Genomic DNA, 20,985 nt, shown 5'->3' with positions numbered 1-20,985 from the left:
GTCCGGAAGCCACATTTGCAAAGCAAACATGCCATTTTTACCTAGATTGAATGTTTCTTGGAGTGGCCTGGGGGTGTTGATGAACACTGAGGGAGGAAATGAGGACTCTGTCCGTTGCTATGGGATTACTGAGGGTGGGAGCCAGGTCTAAATTATCTTTGAATCATGTAAATGCCTAGCAGGATGAGTAGTACAAGTGTTCAAAATGTTTATTAAATGATTGATGAGTAAGTTTTTAGTTCCATGTTAAAGATGGTAAGTTCATGCCTGGGTTTGATGCCTTTATAAGCCCACTGGCTTCCCTCTAGTTTTATGACTGGTGACTGGGCTCTTAACTTGTACCAACCAACTGGTATACCTGCCCTTGTCACAACCAGGCCCAGGAAGAGGCTGATAATGGACCAGCAAAAAGCTACAAAGAAAAAAAAATCTACAAAACCCAGAAATTTAGCTGGAAAGAGAACAGGCTGAATTGACATACACGAAAAGGAGGGGCTGGTAATCAATGAGGAATAGGAAGCGGACTGTGGCCCATGCCTCACTGATGAACCACAGAGCACAGACATGCTGCCATTCGAGTTGCAAGCACTCTCCATCATACTTTTGTTTTTAAACTATAGCTGTTCACAGCTGATGTTCAGCTCTGTCTTATCTGATCCCTTTGTACAGGAATAAACAGTCTTTGTAGAACAGTGAAGTACCAATGTGCTTCTTAGGAGAGGATGGTAATAGGCTGGCAATGCCTCAAATTCCAGAAGTATGAAAATCTCCTACCGTGACTGCCACTTTGGTCTTTGCTTTTTCTCATTCTTTTCACTGTTCTTGCCTGTAGAGGAAAATGCTTGTTTGGGGGCACTGTTTAAACATACAGTCAATTGTACTTCTTTTTGGAAAAGTGTGCAATTTTCCCCCATAGCATAGAGAAGGGTAACATGCCTCCTTGGTCAAGTCTGGCAAAAGGAAGTATTGCTTTTTCTGAAGCTCCTCAGTTATGTTACCTTCATCTGGCCTTATTAAAATGGAAAGAACTTCCCCTATGTGTGTCCCATTCTCCTACTTATCAGACTTGGGATAGATTTTGCCTTTCCACTCAGTTTGGACAATGAACTGAGTTTCATTTTTATTTATGGGCTTCATAAATCCGTTTCACTTGCTGCTTTTCATGCCCCAGTTCCATGCTGTTGTGTTGGGATTTCCCACCCTGCCAGGCAATTAAACAAAAAACTCATGGAAAAGAAATTTCTTTACAAAACTCTTTTAAATCCAAAATACACAAAATCATCTCCATTTCAGGTCCAATATATTTAACGGATGGGGCTTTTAAGTCTTTTTTTTTTTTTTAAGCAACCAACTCTCCAAATTAATTCTTTCACTGTTATAGCCAACTCCTCATTTGAGTTCTAAAGATTAGTTCAAAATTCCAAGACAGAAAGCACACTTAATTTTAAACCCTCTGTTTGCAGACCAGGTGGCAGGCATGCGAGAAGATACTACAGTGGCCACGTGGCTGATGGGTTTGAAGAACAGGAGGGGGCTGCACATCATGGTCACCTGAGCTCAGAGCAGGATAAGCCCAGAAACTTAGAGCAGCACCAATAGTTCCTTGTCCTAGGCTGGATTTAAACACACACACACACACACACACACAACCAACAAACAAGAGCAGCCAGACGCAACCACACAGACCTACGCTATTAAAGGAAGCATGGAGAGATGTAGTCCCCTTTCTCAGTGCTCTGTCACCCTCAGAGGAAATTACTGCTGTTTCTTTAAATACATGACCAGACAGCAAGTTTCTCCCTAAGGGCTGCCTCCAACTAGACCTGATAAATCAGAATCCCATCTAAGAAAATTTAGATTGAGTTCAGGCATAATTCAGTCCTGTTACGCAGAAGTCTAAGAAAAGAAATCCAATAAAACTTTATTTAGACAGAGACCCAGTAATCTGAGTCTCACATCGCTCAGGCACAGGCCAAACTAAAGTTTCCTTTGATGCTTTCTCTGATCTCCGTCTCTCTCACACACACACATACTATAGACAGATGATAGACAGAGATAAGCCAAGTAGAAGTGGGCAAAGAACATTTAAATCTGGTCCTACCAGGCTGTAAGCTACTTAAGCCCAGGAACCACTGCTGGTTCCCCTTTGTGTCTAGTCCATGGAAGGTGCTCCAAGTCTGTTAGATTCACTTACCTGAAATTCTTTAAATGTGAAGTGAGCAGGCTGCTCCAGGTGTCGTGTCACCAGGCACTAGGGTTGACCCAGATGTTCTGACTGTGAAGGTGTTTTCCTTTCTCCCTCTGTGTGGAGCCGAGGAAAAGATAAACTAGAAAGCAAGAATCTGTAAGTGTGTACACTGCACGATGTTGACACGGTTGACACAAGTGTTTTGGTCCAGCTGGCAGGTATCTCCCTGGAGTGGACGGGGGTGGATCGGAATGTGATGACAATGTCACCAATCATTAGGATCATCCACCTCGCTTTGCAAACCACATAACTTCCTGGCTTCAAACGTACTTACCTAGTAGGGAGAAAATAGAGACAACGTTGAGTACCCTCATTCATTCAGCAGTTACTATTATTACAGGAAATTAATCAACTGACATTCTGATTTATATCACAATCTTTTGAACCTTTGCTAATGTGGATCTATCCCCCTGAACCTGATGAATTATGATGAATCAAGTCTGGACCTGGCCAAGATGGGGTCTAGAGCTCGCCTTTGTGCTAACCAGAGCAGGGGTACAATACCACCGAATTTCCTGCCTCCGCAGCCATTCAGCCCTCTTAAACCTTTCTAACACTGAAATACTAGCTAGAATAGCACTTTGTCTATCCCACTGGATTGCTAAATTGCACTGAAGTAAAATCCCTCAAAAACCAAAAGGATATTTGCAACAAAAAAAAAATCCCTTTCTCTAACAACACTGAACAGAGACAAACCTGAAACAATGTAGAGATTCGAGGCCATTTCATAACATTGCACAGGTTGTACACCATACAAAAGCACCATCAAAGAGGCACTTCCATTCATAGTCATTATTATATATTTTTTAATTTACTGGCCAAAAGCAGTAAATGCCCAAGAAAGCACTGCCTTTTTCTAATGTGATAAAGACTAGCAGAAGCTCTGTAGAAACTTACATCTAGTAAAAGGACAAGGTAGGCAGTAGCCTCTATTTCTATTTACACATTTACAGAAAAAATATATAAATAGAAATAGCAACTTTATTTTTATTTATGTATTATATTTGTGTGTATATATTATGTGTGTATATACATATTATCCATGGAGAAGGGATAGGTTACCCAATTCAGTATTCTCCTGCCTGGAGAATCTTGAACATGGACAGAGGAGCCTGGTGGGCTACAATCCATGGGGTTGCAAAGAGTAAGACACAACGGAGCTACTAAGCACACACACACACATATATATATTATATATGAAATATCCCCAAGAAGTCCCTCCATGCACCCCACCCAATCATAATCCCTCCCTTCCCCCAAAGGAACAGTTACCCAGTTATAATTTTAACTTCTTTGCATTAAAAAAAAATCATTTTATCACCCGAACGTGCATCTCTAGATACTGTTGTCTAGATGTGCCCTTAAAAACTTCAGTATGTTTCTTTTCATCTAGCATTTTCATATCTCCATTCATCTCCATCATTTTCTTATCTTTATAAATTATCTGTTGAAGACTTAAGAAGATTTGACATATAGTTTCCCAGTGTCTTGACGTTGCTGACTACACTCATGTGCATGTTCAGTCACTTCAGTCATGTCCAGCTCTTAGTGACCCCATGGACTGTAGCCTGCCAGCCTCCTTTGTCCATATAATTTGCCAGACAAGAATACCGGAGTGGGTTGCCATGCCCTCCTCCAGAGGATCTTCCCGACAGGGATCAAATCTGCATCTGCTGCATTGCAGGCAGATTCTTTACCCACTGAACCAACTGGGAAGCCCCTGCTGACTACATACTTATGGCAAAGTTCACATTCCTATGACTTCTGTGTTCCCAGCAAATGGCAAGCTCAGTCAAGTATCAGACCACTTTTGGACTCCTTCATGAAGACTACAGGTGGTGTTTAGCAACGTTATTAAGAGTCACAAAATGTCTGGTTGTCTTTCTTTTTATAACCTTAGCAGCCATTGATGTCTAATTCTTGGTATCCATCCACTGAGGGTTACAAAACATTGATAATCTAATTCTATTGCTTCTTTTTCATTCTGTAGCTAGAATAACTCTGTAAGAAACTCTGTCCCTCATTTAATGCCTGGATACTCAGAGATATAGTTCATATAAAAATCAGTGTAAATGCTTGATTCTTTTCCTTTGTTTCCTAGTTTACAAGATAATGAATTAGTTCTCTATAATTCTCTGAAGATAATCCTTTATAATATCATTATCAAATCATGGATTAAACATACATGATGGGCTTCAATTTTTCTCAATATTGAAGGTCAAATTGTTCCATCTTTGGCCAGTGGGAGGCTCTGTGTCTTTTTGACATGATCTGAGAAGTCTTTGATAGTTCCCTTGGTATATACGATGTTCCAGTTTCATTTCACAAACTTTCTACCTCAGACTTATTTCTCTAAGAAGCCCTAATTTGTGGCATTTCAGAACCAGAGTCTGAGTGCTAGAGATGTTCTTTGGTAAATTAGACAAATTTTCTAGGACTTTTCAGTGGAATAAGCTAATACTATCAATTCAAAGAAAAAAATGCATATTGACACCTTCTATTCAAATTCAACACTACAGAGCTTTTACCTAACCACTTCTCTAAACATTGGAATCTTCTTTCATCCATTCTGAGAATTCTGGTTCTTAAAAGCAGAAAGCACAATAGACTTAGAACATCTGAAAATGATTTGTTTTATCCCATGTTACACAGCAACAATCTCAGAATGACAGCAGTAATATTACCACCAATATGATTATCAAAAATATTTTTAAATTTTTGTATATGCTCTATTTCCCCAGTAAAAAATGGATCTGTTATACTTACACTGTCTGAAAATATTATCATTATACACTATACACTTTCCCCCTTAGTCCTAACTCTACAAGCATCTGTTTATTTAATGCTTAAGTTTTATGTTGGTGTCTTTTTCATCACCTCAGTCATCTACAATATATTCTCTAGTAGATTTTTCAGGAAAAGCTCACGCAAAAATACTCTGAATACTCACATGTTGATAACTGTTGTGCCCTTTATACTTAAAAATTAGCTTTGTTGGGTATAAAATCCTTGGCTCATTCTTTTTTCCCTTATTTTAAATACAAAGGTTGAACAACACAAAGTTGGGGACTTGACCCTCCGCACAGTAGAAAATTCAGGTATAACTTATAGTTGGTACTCCATTTCCACAGTTCCTTCGTATCCATGGTTTCACACCTGCGGATTCAAAGAACCACGATGGTGTGGTACCACAGTATTCAATACTGAAAAACGCATGTAAGTGGACACACAGAGTTCAAATCCGCCTTGTCCAAGATCAACTCTATGTCGATTCATTTCTCCCCCTCGACAACACACTAATGTTGAGCAGTGATTACTGATTAACTCGTCTCCTTCGTAAGTCACGTGCACTTTTTCTTCTAGAAGCTCAAAGGACTGTTTCCTTTTCTTGGTGTTAGCCATACTGCTGCCATTCTCAGCTATGCAGTGTGCTATTTCTGTATTTAGCTTCAATTTTTTTTTAACTTTCAAGAAAGTTTTCTTGAATTAGCTTTTACACTTCAATTGCCTCGCTTTGATTTTCTTTGTGATCTCCTACCAACCATATATTCTATTTCCTTTGCCCACTTCAATATTTGGGACTTTTTCTTGAACGCTTTTTATCTCTTTCTCTCTTAAATTTTTTATTTTTAAAACTTTTCTGGCATTCAGCTTCCAGTTCCACAAATAAGGAGTTTAGAAGTCACCACTCTAGCCTAACAGCATGTAAAATTCTATGCAGAGTGAGAAACCCACAACTCTTAGATTTCTAAGAGAGGGGCAAGGACACAGGGAAACTGCTGTCCCTGAGACTGGAGAGACAGACAAGTGAATAAAGGGAGTCAGGGCTTACCAGAGCAGAAATTCACACATGGAAGACTCATGGGTGGGAATCAAGGTTGTGGTAAGAAAATCTGAATTGTAACTGACAAAGTGATAGAAGCTCAGTGTGGACAAGCTTGAGATTTAAAGTCTCCAGGGGACTCAGTTATCAGGGTCTCCACAATACCATGAGATTTACCTCCAACTCAACCAAGTTTCCACAGTAGATACCAGAGAAAAAGTTCCTGTGTTTTCATGTTCCCAGCAAGGGAGCAAAAAAGCAACCATTTTGTTATATTTCAGGGCATTCTCTTCTTCTTAACAAGACCTTTCCTTGGGGGAAACTAGTTAACCCCAGCATAATCTGCTGGGATATTATCAAAGCCTAACTGATCTGGGGAAGGAAAATAACCAACTTCAGTCTCCTCTAGTCTTCCATGTGGGAGAATGGAAATACGAACTCCAGCCTAACTCCCCTGTCCTACCTAACGGGGTTGGAAAAAACTAAGAAACGCCATGAAGTTCACAATCCAGAGGCACAGTTTCACTGAAAGAGTGAGCCCTAATCACAAGACTGTAGAGTGCTTCCTTTCTTTCCATACCTCACAACGACTTTACTAAAGACTCATTTACAGCAGGCCACTTTACACGTTATATCATGTCTGGCTATTAAGAAAAAATTACAAGGCATGCCAAAAGGCAAAAAAAAAAAACCACCGTCTGAAGTCACAGAGCAAGCAACAGAACAGAAATGTTGGCATTATCATATTGCAAATTTAAAACAAGCATGATTAATACAGTGAGGATTCCAACGGGTAAGACAACATGCAAGAACAGATAGGCTATGTAAGCAGGCCATGGAAATCCTAAGAACCAAAAAGAAATGCTACAGATAAAAACAAAACGCTAAAAGAAATGAAGAATATCTCTGATGGGCTTCTTAGTAGACTAGACACAGCTGACAAATGAATCTCTGAGCTAAAGGATATATCAAGAGAATCCTTGAAAACAGAAAAGCAAAGGGAACAAAGATTGGGGAGGGGGGAAATAGTATATCCAAGGACTTTGGAGTAACTACAAAAGGTATAACACACATGTAATGTTAATATCAGAAGGAGAAGAAGGAAACAAATAGAATAAATATTTGAAACACTAATAACAGAATTCCTCCCAAATTAATGTCAGACATCAAACCACAGATGCAGGAAGTTATATCTAGAGGAACTAAGATACAACATACATCTGACTTCTCCTTAGAAACCACGCAAACAAGAAGAGAGTAGAGTGAAATATTTAACGTGTTGAGAGGAAAAAAGATCATACTAGAAATCTGCATCCTGAGACACTAACATTCAAAAGTGAAAGATTAAAAAGACCCTCAAACATAAATTGTGGGAATAAATAATATTCAAAAATCAATTAACAGGGACTTCCCTAGTGTCCAGTGGTTAAGAATCCACCTGCCAATTCAGGGGACACAGGACCAATCCCTGATCCAGGAAGATCCCACATGTTGAGGAGCAACTAACCCGATGTGCCACAAGTACTGAGCCCACACTCTAGAGCCTGGGAGCCACAAATCCTGAAGCCCAGATGCCTAGAGCTCACACTCCGCAGTAAGAGAAGTCCATGCACTGCAACTAGAGAGGAGCCCCCACTCTCTGCAACTAGAGAAAGTCCATGCACAGCAACAAAGACCTAAACAGCCAAAAATAAATAAATATTTTAAAAGAAATCGATAAATGAATCCATCATATCAACAGGCTGAAAAAGAAAAATCACATGATCGTATCAGTAGATAAAGAAAAAACATTTGATGGCTCAGTGGTAAAGAATCTGCCTGCCAACGCGGGACACACGGGTTCGATCCCTGATCTGGGAGGATGCCACCTGCCATGGAGCAACTAAGCCGTGACAAGAGAAGCCTCCACAATAAGAAGCCACCACTGCAACTAGAGAGGAGCCCTGATTGCCGCAACTAGAGAAAGCCAGCGTACAGCAACAAAGGCCTAACACAGTCAAAAATAAATAAAGGAATCATTTCAGAAATCTTAAAGATAAATGAATAAAAGTGTATCTTTTAAAAAAAAGCAAAACCACTTGACAAAATCTACCCCACATTCATACAGACTCTCAGAGAAGTAGGAATAGAAAGAAGCTTCCTCAGCTTGAAAAAGCGCATTTACAAAAAAGTCTATAGCGAGGGGTAAACTAGGAGACTGGGATTAACATATACACTCTACAGTATATAAAATAGATAGCCAACACAGACCAACTGTATAGCCAGGGAACTATACTTAGTATTTTTTAATAATCTATAAAGGAAAAGATTCTCAACAAGAATATATATATATATATATATGTAACTGAATCACTGTAGTATATACTCGAAACTAACACAACACCATAAATCAACTATGCTTCCATTTTTTTTAAAGTACAGAAAAAAGAGATGAAAGCAAATAAAGTATTCCTTATGAAAAAAATATCTACAGCTAACATACTTAATGGTAGAAACTCAAAGCTTTCACACTAAGATCAGGGAAAAGACAAGAATATCCCTTCTCACTGCTCCTTTTCAAAGTCCTTATGGAAGTTCTAAGCTTATGCAATAATATAAGAAAAGGAAATAATGGTATGCAGATTGGAAAGGAGAAATAAAACTGTATTTGTTCACAGATGACATGATTGTCTATGCAGAAAATCTGAAAGAATTGACCCCCCAAAAAAAAAAATTTCCTGGAACTAATAAGCAGTTATAGCAATGTGGCAGGGTTCAATTTCCTACATACCAGCAGTGAAAATCTGAAATTTTAAATTAAAAATCACAATACCATTTACATTAGCAACCTCCAAAAATGAGATACTTTAGTATACATTGAACAAAAATAAAAATAAAAAGACAAGATCTTTGTACAAGGAAAACTATAAAATTCTTATGAACAAAATCAAAGAATAAATAAATGGAGAGATATTTTATGATATTTCATGGATAGGAAGACTAAATATCATCAAGATGTCAGTTCTTTCCACTTTGATCTATAGGTTCAGTGCAATCCCAATCAGAACCTCAGCAAGTTATTCTGTGGATATCAACAAACTCATTCTCAAGTTTACATGGAAAGGCAAAAGACTCAAAATAGCCAACACAATATCGAAGGACAAAGTTAGATACTGACACTACCCAATTCAAAGATTCACTGTAAAGCTATGGTAATCAAAAAGTGTGGGGAAAAAACAGACAGTGTGGTATTGGTGAAAGAAAGGACAAATAGATTATTGAACAAAGTAGAGACCCCAGAAGTAGAACCATGAACAAAGCAAACAGAGAAATATTTTCAACAAATGGTGCTGGAACAACTGAACATGCTGAACAATTAATCTAAACACAGGCCTTCCATCCTTCAGAAAAATTAACTCAAATGGAGTAACAGGCCTAAAGATAAAACAAAAAACCAAAAAATTCTTGACTACAGCACAGAAAAGAAAACCTAGATGAATTTAGGTACGGCAATGACTTTTTGATGCCAGACCAAAAGCAGGTTCCATGAAAGAAGTAATTATAAGCCTAAGACTTTGTTAAAATTTCAAATTTCTGCTCTGCAAAAAACAGTGTCAATAAGAAGACAAGTCACAGATTAGGAGAAAATATTTGCAAAGTACATATCTGATAAAGGACTGTTCTCCAAAATATTCAAAGAACTCTTAAACTCAGCAATAAGAAAATGAGAAACTCAAATTTAAAATGGGCCAAAAACCTTAACAGGCACCTCACTAGAGAAAATATACAGATGGCAAATAAGCATATGAAAAGATGCCCCACATCATGTGTCATTGGGGACGTGCAAATTAAAACAATAAGACACTACCACACACATATTGGAATGGCCAAAATCTGCAACACTGACAATATCAAATGATGTCGAGAATATAAAGCAACAGAAACTTTCATTCATGGCTGGCGGTAGCACAAAATGGTACAGCCACTTTGGGAGACCATCTGAGTTTTTTAACCCAATGAAACATACTTCTGCCATACAATCCAGCAATCATTCTCATTAATATTTATTTAAATGATTTGAAACGTACGTCCACACAAAAATCTACATATGGATATTGATAGCAACTTTACTCATGATGGCCCAACCATCTTAGAAGCAATGAAGATGTCCTTTATCAGATGAATGTATAAATATAATACATTCAGATAATGGAAAATTATTTAGCATTAAAAAGAAGTGTAAAGTGTTACTCAGTCATCTCCGAATCTTTGCAACCCCATGGACTGTATGGACTGTATCCCACCAGGCACCTCTGTCCATGGCGTTCTCCAGGCAAGAATACTGGAGTGGGTTGCCATTTCCTTCTCCAGGGGATCTTCCCAACCCAGGGATTGAACCCAGGACTCCCGCATTGGAGGCAGACGCTTTAACCTCTGAGCTACCAAGCCAAGGACGTGATGTACCAAACCACGCTCATCAGCTGTAAGGCATGTGTGTCAGTCTAGTGGGGGTGTTCACAGTGGTGGAGGCTACGTATGGTGGGGCAAAGGGCATTAGGGAATCTGTAACTTCCCCTGCAGATGCTGATTGCAGCCATGAAATTAAAAGACGCTTGCTCCTTGGAAGGAAAGTTATGACCAACCTTGATAGTATATTAAAAAGCAGAGACATTACTTTGCCAACCAAGGTCCGTCTAGTCAAGGCTATGGTTTTTCCCGTGGTCATGTATGGATGTGAGAGTTGGACTGTGAAGAAAGCTAATCACCGAAGAATCGATGCTTTTGAACTGTGGTGTCGGAGAAGACTCTTGAGAGTCCCTTATACTGCAAGATCCAAACAGTCCATTTTAAAGGAGACCAGTCCTGGGTGTTCATTGGAAAGACTGATGCTAAAGCTGAAACTGCAATACTTTGGCCACCTCATGCGACGAGTTGACTCACTGGAAAAGACTGATGCTGGGAAAGGTTGGGGGCAGGAGGAGAAGGGGACGACCGAGAATGAGATGGCTGGATGGCATCACCGACTCTGTGGACATGAGTTTGAGTGAACTCTGGGAGTTGGTGATGGACAGGGAGGCCTGGTGTGCTGTGATTCATGGGGTCGCGGAGAGTCGGACACGACTGAGCGACTGAACTGAACTGAACTGAACTTCCCCTCAATTTTGCTACGAACCTGAAACTGCACTAAAATGTTTTTTTTTTTAATTACAGTTTTTCATTTTCATTTTATATTTCTCTCAAGATGTTATCTGTCACGTTTATGCACTCTTCTGATCCTTCTACTTTAGTCTTCATTCCTGAAATCGTTTTCTCTTTTACTTCGAAATCTTTCCTGAGCTGTCACCTCATTTCTGAGTTTTCTACTTAACGATTTCTGTCATTCTTTCATGTCATATAATTTTCTTAATGTCTTTCAGTTCGTTTTGAAATTGTAAATTTTCATCTGTTTTGTGAGCATGTCTTTCCGGAATGCTTTCATTGTCTCTAAGGACTTTATTCTAGCCCGAATTCTCTTTTTTCTTGTAATAACTTTGTATGGGACTTGATTGTTTTCTGTTGTGTATTTTTATGTCAAATTAGTTTTCCTAAACTATGAGAATGAAGCAGGTTAAACTTTCAAAGGCTCTAACTTCACAGAGCTCCTGCTGTTGTTTTTGTTAAGGTTTTTTTCTTTTCTTTTCTAAGTATGTCATCTTGCTTTCTGCAATTTCTTTGCTGCTCTTCCTTTCCTTTAAACTATACCTTTCTCTTGTCCCTACTCTGCTCAGTTTTGATTCCATTCCCAGCAATTTCTCCTCATTGTACGGTCCTGGACTAGAAGGTGGCTCTGGCAGGTCAATTTTGAAAGTTCAAGGAACCTGCCCCTTTAATCTCTTATATTGCAAAGTCTCTGCACTTCCCAGGTGTTTAAGCAGGCAAAACACCTTCACCTTCGGCTGCTCTTCTCAACTTGGTCCAGTGAGTACCAGCTGGCTAGCTAGGAATCTCCTGACCTCTGGTCCAGTCGGAAGCTATACTTTTGCTTCCTTCTGTTTCCCACATGAGTTTGCTTATCACGCCAGTCTTGTGGTTCTTGGTATTTTGTCCCCAACTGCTTGCATTCTGGGGTACCAGGTATCTTGTTACCTAGTTTTATTGTAAATGTCACCCATGAATTTTTGACTTCGCTACTCTAATTGCACTGTTATGTTTTTACACAGGATTATGAGAGCAGTACGCGCCTGCCATCATCACCACCAACTTGCCAGGATTATCACCATCTTTTAATTCCGGCTAATTTTTGCTTTGTACTTCCTCTTGATTCCTTCCTTCAGCCTGTCACAGGAAGAACTTGGCTTCAGCTTGTATTAGAGTGTGTGTGTGTGTGTGTTGAGCTGAGATATATGAAGACAGGCTCATGAATGAGTTGAGGCTGCTGCTAATTGGGGGCATATTTGCAAAAAGTTAAAGACACAGTCCCGGCCCTTAGGCCCTTATAACCTAAGAATTCAACACACACTTGCTTAGTGAAGCAGAAGTATAGCTACCTGTTTTCAGTCACAGCTCTTAGTAGCTTGCCACGCCAAATGGGGGAAGGCAACTCCTAGGGACTTTAGTTCCTCCCTTTGCAAAACACAGGGCGTATCACTGTCCTGTTCAGTCCTGTATGTTGTGGGGGAAGAAATGAAATAACAAAAGCATATATGACCTGGTCATCAATGGCCTGCGTCCTGGGGGGTGGGGGTCAGTGACTCTGTGCTGTTCTTCATCCTTGTCTCTGCCCTTTAGGGCCTCACAGACAGATTGACACATTCTGAGTACTCAGTGCTTGCATCTTGAAAAAAAGTACTAACAGCCCTATTATGGGATTATTAATTTAAAGAGTTCCTTGGCCACATCAGCAATAACAAAAGTTAATCAGCCCATGTTGGGACTCGAGAGGGTGGCCTCCAGAAGGACCCTTCACATGGAAGAAATGGCCTTCACTCCAAAAGTCAAGCGTCAGAAGACAGGGAAGAGCTGAGTTTTTAAAATGCATGTTTTATTATTCAGCCTTCAGCAGAAATGTCACCTTTCTAAAGCAAGCTGTTATCATGCACTCACCGTGCCAAACAGGCGCCTCTGAGGAGCAGGATTTTATCTCAACATTTCTAGTGATTTGTGTTTCTCTTTCAAGGAGCTCCATGCCTTAAGGCACCTAAAACACTAACAGCACAAGAAGGTAAGGTTACAGGAGGAGCAGACTCCAACAACATGAAACGGGGATTTCTGCAAAACAGGTCTAGGATCGGCATCAAAGCTCTAGTCTGCAGCCGCCCTGCCCAATAATTCATGCCCTCGCCGTGCAGCTCATTGTTTTCTGGTGGGCTCCTTGGTCGGCACCATATTCTCAAAGAAACTCCGTTTTGTGACAGAGCCCCCATTAGCAGGCTCAGCCACATGACAGGCCTCGAAGCAGCCAGCACAACTGCCGGCAACGCTTGCCAATAAGCCAGATGCTGCCACATATTGGCATCTGGGTCCTGGAATCGCAACCATGTTCTCAGTCTGGCTAGGGATTCTGACCCCAGCTACGGAAGGAGACAAAGGAAGGAAAGAAAGAGACGGAGCGCGGGGAGGGCGGGCAGGCTGTGGAAGAGTCTCTTGGTAATTTCCCTACCATGGATTTAGAGCCTCCACAACAAAAGACTCCTTGGAAAGCTGCTACCAACGCTGCCATGGGCGGGAGAGGTAGAGGTGGGGAGCATTCTAAACCCAGCGAGCTGCTCTGGCACCGGGGAGCAGGGGTGGCTGATTCGAAAGGAGACAGCTGCAGCAGGCAGCCACGTGCTCCGGGCTCCGGGCTCCGAGAGAGCCCACAGCGGAGGCCAGCCACTGGACGGGGCTGCGACCTGCAGCTGGGCAACTGGGGGCAACACCAGGACGGCTATCGCTTTCTGCTTTCTGGGTGCCAAGACCGACCCACGCCGGCCAGGCCAAAGAAATGGCCAGGGCGAGATTCAGACCAGCCTTCTTCAGGGGATCCTTTCGATCCAGAAAGGTGTGATTGGGGAGGGGGCAGTGGGGGTGGTTTAACACAGGAACGGGGTGCAGGCAAAAAGAAGCCCTTTGCCTTCAAGTGACTTTGGATGCTAAGGTGACACCAGCCCGAGTGAAGCTTCGGATCCTGCCGGAGTCCTGTGAGGTAGAGGTATGGCCTGGGAGGGCTGGGCTGCATGAGGAAAGGTTAGGGTCCGAAGTGAGAGGTGAGAAAAAAAAGGAGGCACCGGTTCTTCTTTCTTCAAAATCCCCAATTGTACCCAGCACCCCCTTTACCCCCATCATGTCCGTCAAGAGGTGTTCAGGGCCTTAGGCTTGAAATACAAGTTGGAGGAGCAAGAGAATGAGAGTCAATGTGGTGGAAAGAGCCCAGCTTCTACTGTCAGAAGACTGGGGAGACAGCCCCAGAGGACATCTGCCAGTGGGAGGGCTGCTTCTCTTAGGGGCACACTGGCTTTTTTCTGCTCATCAGATACTGTATTCAGGAACCAGAATCACGTGGTGGTGCCTCTGCTCACAATTTAGTGGTGAGGAGGCGGTGTTAGGGGGAAGCTCTGTCTGCCAGGGCTTCCCTAGTGGCTCAGATGGTAAAGAATCTGCCTGCAATTCAGGTTCGATCCCTGGACCAGAAGATCCCCTGGAGTAGGAAATGGCAACCCACTCCAGTGTTCTTGCCTGGAGAAGCCCATGGACAGAGGAGCCTGGTGGGCCACAGTCCGTGGGGTTGCAGAGCCGGGCGTGACTGAGTGACTAACGCTTTTCTATCTACCAGTGAAAAAAATTCTTCAAAGCATGTTCTATCAATGGTGGTTTAAGCAACAGTGTCACTTTTGAAAAAGGCTAGCACATTACTACTGAGTCTGGCCATAGCAAGAGCGTAGAGACACATGGAACAACTGCCAACCCTGAAATCCCATGGTCTGAAAACACAAAATTATCTAAACATCTGGCAGATGCACACACATGGTCAGTATATATTTGGTCAAGATATACTTTATTACATATACTTTATCACCTCATCTGATAACCTTGATACCTTATAAACAAAAAGAGCCTTCAAGTGACAAACAGGAAAATAGTGGGTCACCCCCATCCCCTTCATGGCCCCCTCCACCTACACACATACACACACACACACAGCCTTCAGGGAACAGCTAATCTATTTCTCTTTACTCCTGCGAAGCTTGCTGCCCCTTTTCAAAGGCAAAACCAAGTCTACAGAGAGAACGTCCTCAGCTGAGTCCCTCGGTTCTGAAGAGAACGCTGAGCAGCTCTGCAACCCTCCCAGATTCGCCTGGAACTTTCTGGTGTCTTCCTCAATCTTGGTTTAGAGTCTCTACACTGAGATTTTGAACAATGCAGCGTCTAAATACTAAATTTCCACTGTGGCTCTCCTCAAGAATAAGCAAACAGTCCAACAACATACAGCAAGTAATCAAAAGAACTGCAATGATCATGTTTACTCTGTTAAGTGGATGAGTTATTTGAATCCAGAGACCTGCGACAGAAGGGGGCTGAGTCTCTGTGGGGGGCCAGATCACAACCCACCGCGTCCGCCTCCTTCTGCCCCCTGCTCCGATGTTTTCTTTATCCAGTCGGCTCTTCCCCTTGGCTTTTCCCTTCCCCCTTGTTGTCCTCATTATCTGTCTTTTGCTCTCACCTGTTCCCATTGATGCAAAAACTCCTTGGGCCAGCCTCCTGGGAAATAAGCTAAGTGCTGGGAAACGTCTTCAAACTCAAAACACACACCACAGGGAAGGATGTTGGTGTTGATGCAAAGCACAGGCGATAAACTGACAATGAACTAAGCCAGTGGTTCTCAAACTTCATGGTGCATGAGAATCACCTTGAAGGGTTTGTTAAATAAAATCAACTGCTGAGATTTGGGATAGGGTTTGAGACTATGCACTTCTGACAAGTTCCCAGGTGATGCTAACATTGATGGTCTGGGGACCTCTTTTTTGTTTTTGTTTCCATTTCCCTAAAACTTGCTTATTTGGGAGTAATTTCAAATTTAAAGTCTCAAGAAGAGTAAAAATCTCGCTGTTCCCTTGACTCAGATTGGGATCCCTTTTTGAGGACCACTGAGCGACTGAACTGAACTGACAGAGCTAAGCTATGTCTGAGGAGCGAACAATCAACCTGGTAGGACACACCGCCTTCTAAGAACAGGAGCGGAACACTATCCACATAGAAAGCAAACCAACTGTTTAGAAGGTGGGACGAAGTGCCACAAAATGATGAGAGAAACTGAGAGGGGGCCCCGGGGCTTTTAAACTCAGAACAGTGAACAGCATTGTCAACCAATGGGCGGAAGTGTAGGAATTCCTGGTTTGCTTCTCTGGTGATTCCTTAGGGGTGATTTTACAAACTACAAATCTGTATCTCCCAGGAAAAACTGGCTTCGAGGAAAAAAAGAAAGAAAAGCAATTATTTGCTAGGGAAACTCTGCACCTGAGAGACACGGACGAGTGGACAGTCATGTACCCCTCTTCTGTATCCTACTGCCTGAACTCAGGACTTTATCTCTTGCCTGGATGCCTGCTGCTGCTGCTAAGTCACTTCAGTCGTGTCCGACTCTGTGTGACCCCACAGACGGAAGCCCACCAGGCTTCCCTGTCCCTGGGATTCTCCAGGCAAGAACACGGGAGTGGGTTGCCATTTCCTTCTCCAGTGTGTGAAAGTGGAAAGTGAAAAGTGAAAGTGAAGTTGCTCAGTCGTGTCCGACCCTTAGCGACCCCACGGACTGCAGCCTACCAGGCTCCTCCATCCATGGGATTTTCTAGGCAAGAGTACTGGAGTGGCTTGCCATTGCCTTCTCCCCTGGATGCCTGCAGTTAACTCCTAACCGATCTCTTGACCTCTTATCACCCTCTCTCCAACTTATCCTCCATTCTAACCCTGAAGTTACCTTTTTAACAGCAGGCTGCAATAATGTCATCTCTCTGAAGCCCCCTACCACTTAAGAGAAGGAAGTCCAAATGTCTGTAGGTGGCATTTAACCTGGCCCCAACCTACCTTTCAAAAGCATATGTCTACACACCAGCCCCAATAGAATAGGCACAGGTTCACCTTTTCCTAGCTCCAGGCCTTTGTACACAACTGTTTTTTGTTCCCCTGGAGATTTTCCTTCTTCCCAAACAAAATCTTGAAAAAAGAGAAGTCCTTATGTTTAAAAATACTATTCAAAGGCCAAGGTTCCATTCCAATATAGGCAGCCTTCCTGCAGTTGCTCCAATCTTGCCTTTGTAGGCTCACCATACTCTATTTGTACCTTCTAACACGTCCTGCCCTACTTATTATTTATGCTTCCTTCCCCCTGAGCTTTACAAGGTCCTTGAAGACAAGTACCATGTCTTTTGTTCAGTGACCAGAGAAGCCCACAGGAGGCATGCTGGGCAGATGAAGAAAAGACGAAGGGAGGAAGACGGAGAAGGATGAGAAAAAGCGAGCACGGAGCGGGGCGTGTTCAGTTTCAGACTTTTCTCAGGCTTTTAGAATGTTTTGCTGAAGACAGATCCTTCAAGTATCTAATGCATTTTCCTCCCAGAACAACCAAGACTATAAAGTTGTACAGACTTTTGTCTGTTTTGCCAACATTTCACGTCTTTTTAAAAATTTTCTTACTTTCTATGTCAACATTGAGTCTGTCTATTCGATGTCACTATTTCATGTCTGTCTCCCATGGGATAAGGGCAACATCACATTGCAGTTGTTATTTTGATTCAAATAACGAAACAGGTTGAAGTCTTTTTTACATGTGTCAAATCCCCTTTGACATTTGCCTCTTTGGGTGGGACTGGTCAAACTCCTACCTTGTCCTTTAGCTGTAGAAGAATTTGATCAACACGCCCAGAAGAGTTACCTTTTTGATACGAACACTTTATTGAGATTTACAAAAGCAGGACACCCACAACGCTAAGTGTGACCAGAAGTTGGTTTGCTGGCCATTCTTTCTTATTCATTGAGAGGTTTTCTTGCCCAAAGAAATCAAAGCAGCTCTTTGGAGACACTCCTGGCCTCTTTACTGCAGACATACCAACTGTCCTCTGCAAGAAAGCAGAGCTAGAACCAACTCTGGGTAAGTGAGCCACTTAATTCTTTCCAAAAGGTAGTTTAGCATCTCTCTTCCTGGAAGAGGAGGAATAGTTTCTGTTTCTGCCTGACTCTCACTGGGGGAAGAACAAAGACCAGCACTTCAGCTCAGAAAAGCACACGCTTGTTCCAGAAGCCTGGGCCAAGACGCCTCACCAGCGCCCCGCTGCACTCTCAGCCAGCACTCAGGTCACCTTCTCTCCTACACCTCCTCACTTGCTCTCTGTCGCTGTTTCTCCCTGGATGGAGGGAAGAAGGCACGTGGCAGGGACAGAAGAGGCAGGGCTCTGCCACCCGACTACAGATCACCACTACTATAAATCTTCCTAAAGAGGAAGCTTGTCCTCTGGCTTCCTATTTACTGCTCTTTAGAGAGTAAGTACTGCTGAATCATAAAACCCGCAGTACTTGGCTTCCCGTTTCCCTGCTATGTTTACAGTCTTACTGAGAAATGACTGACTTCACGGCTTTTGCCATTGAGTAACCCTTCAACATGGACTTAATATGAAATCCTTAAAATGAGCTGCTGCTGCTGCTAAGGCACTTCAGTCGTGTCCGACTCTGTGTGACCCCATAGATGGCAGCCCACCAGGCTCCGCCGTCCCTGGGATTCTCCAGGCAAGAATACTGGAGTGGGTTGCCATTTCCTTCTCCAATGCATGAAAGTGAAAAGTGAAAGTGAAGTCACTCAGTCATGTCCAACTCTTCGCGACCCCATGGACTGCAGCCTACCAGGCTCCTCCATCCATGGGATTTTCCAGGCAAGAGTACTGGAGTGGGGTGCCATTGCCTTCTCCGAAAATGAGCTGAGTAGACACCAAATACTCAAAAGTCCAAATTACCTACACTGGTAGAGGTTAATGTTCTGCATTAAATAGGAATAGAAGGTATCAATTTTGTACTCTGATTGTGCCTGCTCAAGAAGTGAGTCAAATAAGCACATGAAATATGATAGATGGGGGCAACAGGGGTAGGAAAACCACCAGAGTTGCGGAGAGAGGTCTAAGAAGTGAGCAAATGTAGGTGTGTCCTACTCCTTTCACCTCCATGCGCTTCCATCCAGACCTTCAACTCTCCTTTTCCAACGCAGAGCTGACAGAGAAACAGCCCTTGAATATTTCAATCTATTTTTAATTTTTATAGCCACATAACTACTAAGCACTGTGCTACTGAACAAATATATGGCAGTAACCCAAGTATCTGGGATTACTGAAAAATAATTATAAGAAAATAGTTAAGTACAAATTTAAGATTTTCATTAACTGTATTTTTACAATGTTGGTTTACTTTGAAAAAGTCCACCATTTACTTGTGATGCTTAGAACTCAACTACCTTTTCATTCTATAGGTAAGGGAACAGATCTAGAATATTGCTATTAAAGTTAAAAGGCTAGTTAGTCACAGAGGTGGGACCAGATACCACCTTAAGACTATTATATTTCACAATCCTTAGAGAAAGAACTTGAAATACCAGGTTTCATTACCCAGAGCATTTAGATATATCAGAGGTTAAATCCACTACTCTAAGAAGAAAGATGATCCATCTTATGCCTTGGCCTCTGCTACAAAGTAATCCCTGTGTGTGCTAAATTGCTTCAGTTAATGTCTGACTCTTTATGACCCTGTGGACGGTAGCCCACGAAGCTCCTCTGTCTATGGGCTTCTCCAGGCAAGAATGCTGGAGTGGGGTGCCATACCCTCTCCCAGAGGATCTTCCTGACCCAGGGATTGAAACCAAGTCTGTTACGTCTTCTGCTTTGGCAGGCGGGTTCTTTTTCACTAGCGCCACCTGGGAAGTAATCCCTAAGTCAGTCCAATAAGGATGCTAGAAAAGGCTCCCTGTGAGGCATGCTGCAATCAGGTAGTTTTCTATTTACAGTCATAAATTACGGGCGAGTGGAATTCAACTAAGGCATACATTATGTGCAGGGCCCTAATACAGAGTTACTGGTCATGGCATGAATATTATTTCTAGATTTTATCTTCTTCATTACACGCATTATACAAAAGCTAAACTTCATCTTGGTTCACGATGACTCTGAAATACGACAGGGTAGGAAAAGCCTGAGGGTCAAAACACACTAGGAATTATCGCTGTTTAGAAAGGCTTAAAATACAGGTTTAAACGTGTTAACAAGAGGTCAGTAATTATAACAAATAAATTGAAGACATACATGTCTCCCAAAAGTCTTAAGTCATACCATTGTTAAAACAAACTGTTAAAATCACAGCATTCTTTGTTACTCTTCAGTTCAGTTCAGTTCAGTCGCTCAGTCGTGTCCGACTCTCCGCGACTCCATGAATCACAGCACGCCAGGCCTCCCTGTCCCTCACCAACTCCCGGAGTTCACTCAAACTCATGTCCATAGAGTCGGTGATGCCATCCAGCCATCTCATTCTCTGTCGTTCCCTTCTCCTCCTGCCCCCAATTCCTTCCCAGCGTCAGTCTTTTCAAATTACCCCTTCTGTGAAACAAAATGGTAGATTTTCATATCATGTCTGAAGATAGGTAGCATTAGGCCAAATTATTGGCAACCTGCTGGAAAAGCTCTTTATAAAGAACGTAGTAAAATAACAGTCAATGGCATCAGTAATTTCATACAAAAATATAAAATCAAATGAGAGTAAGGACTCAAACAGATGTATGTACATCAATGTTCTTAAGGACACTGCTTACAACAGCCAGAAGGTAGAAATACCCAAATGTCCACTGACAGATGAACGGACAACAAAATGTGATATATACACATAATGGAATATTATTCAGCCTTAAAAAGGAATGGAACTCGGATACATGATACAACATGGATGAACCTTGACA

At 42.1% G+C, this 20,985-nt stretch overlaps 1 long non-coding RNA gene across 1 annotated transcript; it reads right to left on the bottom strand.

Annotated features, from left to right (window-relative positions):
- Positions 1 to 723: 723 nt before the first annotated feature.
- On the bottom strand, positions 724 to 13,433 carry LOC129551269 (uncharacterized). Its single transcript, XR_016039468.1, has 4 exons — positions 13,134 to 13,433; positions 12,578 to 12,692; positions 2,195 to 2,327; positions 724 to 826 (listed from the first exon to the last, which is right to left on the bottom strand). It is a non-coding gene; the product is annotated as an uncharacterized LOC129551269 (long non-coding RNA).
- Positions 13,434 to 20,985: the final 7,552 nt, after the last annotated feature.

Source organism: Moschus berezovskii, chromosome 17 (genome assembly GCF_049115385.1).
Source record: "Moschus berezovskii isolate FMDL1 chromosome 17, NW_MosBer_1.0, whole genome shotgun sequence".
Classification (NCBI taxonomy): Eukaryota; Metazoa; Chordata; class Mammalia; order Artiodactyla; family Moschidae; genus Moschus; species Moschus berezovskii.
Note: the sequence above shows the minus strand (reverse complement) of the source record. Positions and strands in the feature narration are given on the sequence as shown.